Below are 5,075 nucleotides of genomic sequence, written 5' to 3'. Positions count from 1 at the left end.
GAAACACTAAGTCTACCGGTATGTCTCAGAGGTACGGACTCGTCAATCGGTTCAACAGGAGTTTCCTCCTCGGGTTGAGCGCTAGAGTTTGAGGTTCCTTCATCACTTAACTCTTGAAGCTCTTCAAGGTCAATTTGCCTCCAACTGTCCTCTTAGAATATGAGTTCTCTCTCTCGGAAAACCCCTCTCCTCGTAACGAAGACAACATTGTCACTCGGTCTATAGAAGAGATACCCAAAGGACTTCTGCAAGTAGTCGATGAAAATAAATCGCTCACTACGAGGTTCGAGCTTGTCGTGAGTCTCTCGTCTTACGAAAGCCACACAACCCCAAGATGACAACGCCACAAGCATGCCTTGTCTAAACCATTGGACGAATCAATATTCAACACACTATTTCCTAAGTTATCTATAACCATCATAGTTTCATATATACCATTACCAGGCAATGCTTTAAAATAAAATACACCATTAAAGAAACCATTAATAGAACCAATTTCATTATCAAATGAAACTCTAAAACCTTGTTTATAAAAACCATGAAAAAGAAATAATATTTCTCGCCATATCCGACGAGTAACAACAATTATTCAACTCTAAATTTAACCCATTAATAAGAAATAAAGAATAAACTCCAATCTTGGTCAACTCATCCCCGATAAGACCCTCATTTGGAAGTTGCAAGGTGCGACTGTGTGAGACTATTAGTCTCAACAATCGGTTGAAAATATGGTATATTCGTTAATTGGTAGGCAAGTATGAGACTAGGGAGGTCTCAGTTGCATCTGGAATGTAATTATGGGGAAACAAGATGAGCTTGAACTGGTACTGGTAATTGGGACTCGTGTTAGGAGTCGCTTGTTATTAAGTGAATATGTAAGTCACTTGCTGCATGGGGAAAATAATCTTAGAGTAATTGATTTGACCCTACTGCGCAACTCTCATATGAGTTTAATCGTTGTAGGGATGAGTCTTTTATTCGAAGGATTATCTAAGCCTTTTATCAAGTGAAAAGTTTTCCGCAGCAAGGAATGGCCAGTGATTCTTTTTTCAGTGGAAACAACAAGGTAATTAGGGGATGGAATTGTTATGGTCAGTTGGACTACGGAGCGGAGTTAAAGTGGCAGTGATTCAAAGTAGGTTGACCATCGGGGAGTCAGACAGGGTTTTAGGATTTTGGATTTTGGGTAGAGTAGTAATGGTTTTCTTCAGGGTGAACGCTAGCGGGGTTAGATCCGTTCGTCAAGAGTATTGCTAAGGTTGGGTTAGGTTATAGTTTTGGAATGTTGTTGTATGCTTGAGTTGTTTCCTCCGTCCATATCTGGGTCGCGAAAAAAGTGTCCAAGTTGTCTAGAGTAGCTGGAAGATAGTAAGGAGGGATTTTGAGGACGAAATCTAATATAAGTGGAGGAGAGTTGTAACACCTGTTTTTCTAAGACGAATCGAATTAGGGTTTTAAGGAGTCACAGGTTGGATTTTGGAGAAAAATGATCCTCACGACATGAGGCATGGAGGCTCACGACGTGAGATGGGATGCATAAAGATTTTATCCGGGATTGGGCTCACGACGTGAGTAATAAGAGCTCACGACATGAGGAGCTCTACATCCCAAGCCCATGATCTTGTACGGGTTCCTTCATATTTAAACACCTCTAACCTCATGTTAGGGTTTCTTATTAGCCCCAAACCCTCTTTCACCTCATCAAAACCCTAGTACCCACCCATCCTTGCTTGATCTTTGGTGGTTTTGGAGCTTTTCTTGGACTAGAAGAATGAGGAAAGAAGAAAAGAAGGTGGTATTGTGTTATGGCTTGCAAGGAATCATCATCAACATCACCTTACATTGTTTTGGACCATTGTAAGTGATATAGATCCTACCTTTATGGTTATATAAGGCTTGATCTAAGTTTTGTCCCACTTTAATTCTTGATTAAGCATGTTGAATGAATGGAAACCATAAAGTTGGCAACTTTATGGGTTATGAGGGCCTTAGGGATGTCTGGGAGTTCAGATCTAGTAAATGGTTGAGTTTTTGGAGCATTTCACGAAAGTTGGATGTCTTTTCTTCAACTTTGGACCTAAATGAGATTTATGCATATATTCGATATATATGTCTTAAAACCATCGACTTTATAGTGTATTAAGAAGTTATAAGACCTTCTGGAAAGTTAGAGTTCAAGACTTAGTAGATTAAGGACTTAAAAGTTGGATTTTTAGCCTCAGAGTGTTCTCACGACGTGAGCAGCGTTTGGTCCTGTTTCTGATGAGCTTGTTAAGGCTCATGACATGAGGATACTCTGCTCATGTCGTGAGGTCAGCTCAGGTGTTATTTCTTGACTGAGTTGGCAAGGTTGAGTCGGGATGAGTTGGGACCTGATCGATTGATCTCCCCTGAGATGACCAAGGACTGGTCACTACGTGAGATGTGATTTTTGTCTTTTGGGCCTTTTGGGCCCTATTTTTTTGTCATTAGGCCTTCTTGTTCTTGGGCCCATTTGGAGCTTTGGGTGTCTTTTAGGAGGTTGGGCCTTCTTGGGTTAGGCCCATGATGTGTTTTTGGCCTAATTAGGAAATTGGGCCATATTTTGTTTTTGGTAATATTGGTTGGGTCTCGTATTTTGGGCCAAGTCAGGAAAGGGATAAAATAGACTTTTACCTTGAGTGTTGGGCTATCGGACTAGGATTCCAGCTATGGGTTGTGGGCTAATTATTAATTGGGTATTAATTCATGATGTTAGCGCGTGGATTTTCCGGATCGGTAGTCTGAGCTTTTATTTGAGATATTCAGCAGGTTGAGGTGAGTTTCCTTCATTGTATATATGGTTCGAAGGCACCAATGTTGGCCTACTATTTTATGCTTGTAGTGTGATGATGGTCTTCGTGATAATCATTTGTTATGTCTGTATTGTTTGATGTCTTTGTGATTCTTTTGCTATGATATTATGTGGTAGTGATAGGGGTGAAATAGACCCGGTATCCAGTTGAAATAGACCAAAAGGAAATGCAAGCACCCATATATGCTTGACAGTATCTGGTTGAAAGAGTCTGAATGGCAATGCAAGCACCTAGATATGCTTGACTTTAATTTTGTATGGTATGTGGTATTTTGGGGGAACTCACTAAGCTTTGCACTTACGGTTTATTGTTTATGGTTTTAGGTACTTCCGGTACAAAAGAGAAGGGTCCAGTATGACTGCACTGCATCCACCCATGTTTCCACCACTTTATGATTTTAGGATTTTACTCTGATAACTGTTTTACATTATTATACTTTTGAATGATTGGTAATACTAAACGGTGTTTTAATGGTTGAAATAAAAATGAAAATTTTACCTTACAATTCTTGGGATGTTAAACTTTAACGTTTAAGACATTCCCTAAGAGCTAGATCTGCAATTGGAAATTTGACTTAAAGTATTAAGTGTTTATGAGGTTTTGGTAACCTGGACCGTACGTGGGGCATGTGTAAGCTGACGCGTCTGAGCCCCAATTTTCCTTTGTGGTGTAAGTTGTACGTCAGGCGTACATGTGTGGTACGCTTAGAATACTCACCAGAAACCCTTTTTAGGCTTTAAGTGTAACACTTGGATGTTAGTATGTTCCTTATTTTCCCTTTATGTTTAATTTGTTGCAATATTGGTCCTCGGAGTAGTATGCGGGGAGTACCAGACGGTACGCTTAGCGTACTAACGTGATGCTGGTTGCGGATGCGAGGCCTTATACGTTGGGCGTACGAGGGTTACACTTAGCATACTCAGAGTTTAAGAAACCCTAATTTTAGTGTGTTGCACCCTATATAAATACCTTAATTCCCTAGGGCTGGCCTCTTTACCAATCCCCATATCTTCTAAACCCTAAAATCAACCTTAAGCCTCCATTGTTGTGTCTTTGAGCTTTTGAGAAGTAATTGGTGCTTATTTTGCTCATCTTGAAGGATTTAAATAAAGGTGAAGGTGCTTTGCTTGGTGGGAAGTTTAGAGATCCAGAATCATCACTCATTTTGCAAGCTTCTAGAGGTATCAAGTCCAAACCTTATCTTCTCCATGCTTATATCTCTTCATGTCTTAGTTTTTATGCTTTCGTTCCCTTTTTGGGTTGGTTTCATGAGTTAGGACGTTTGAAGGGATTATTATTTTAGATCTGAGCTTATTAGGAGTTTCTTAAGCATAAAGGTGCAAACTTTGTGGGGGGTTTTTGGGCTCATGCATGCAATAAGTCATCTATTAAGTCATTTTGAGCTTTAAGAGCTTCACTTAGCCATGCATGAATGTAAAGTTAGCAATTTTATGTGATAATCTAGCTTAAGGAAGTCCAATCTACATTTTGGACTAATGTCTTAATGGATTAAGGGTTAAAAATGGAAGATGGTTGAATGGGAAAGTACGTTGGGCGTATAAGCCCTAAAGCGTGTACACTTAGCGTACAGTTAAGTACGCCCCGTGTACTAAATCAGTGGGATTTGGATATTTCGGGTTTCAATTTGGGCCATTCTTTTGGGCTTAGATGCTTAGGGGTCTGTTGGGCCATCTAAATGCAAGTGTTTCGGACTAGGAATATTTTTGGGCCTTAAGGTGTGGACCATGTAAGGTTTTGGACCCAATTTGGAAAATTGGGCCATGAATGGGCCTTGGATTATTATTTTGGTAAATGGGCCTTTAGATTGTAGGTTTGGGCCTTAGTCTTAGACCAAACTAGGTAAGGGGTAAAAAGGTCTTTTTACCCTACTTACGGACTGTTGGTTATGGATTTGAAATCCAAATATTTATGGGATGCTATTTGGTATTGATAGCTCGGGGATTTTTCGGACCAGTAGCCAGAGATCTTTCAGTGTGATTCATCAGTTTGATGTGAGTCTCTCACTATACTAATGGGTCGAAGGCACCAATACCGGCCCATTATTTGACATGTGGAAGTGATAGTTGTCTATGTGTTTACTTGTATGAAGACCCTGGGGATAGCCCATGACACTTGTATTAAAGACCATGGGAGTAGCCCATGGCATGGAAGACTATAGGGGTAGCCTATGACACTTGGATGTCAGGCCACAGAGGTAGTCCATGTCATTCCAGGGGAAAG

The sequence above is a fragment of the Lactuca sativa genome, chromosome 2 (assembly GCF_002870075.4).
Source record: "Lactuca sativa cultivar Salinas chromosome 2, Lsat_Salinas_v11, whole genome shotgun sequence".
Taxonomy (NCBI): domain Eukaryota; kingdom Viridiplantae; phylum Streptophyta; class Magnoliopsida; order Asterales; family Asteraceae; genus Lactuca; species Lactuca sativa.
Note: the sequence above shows the minus strand (reverse complement) of the source record.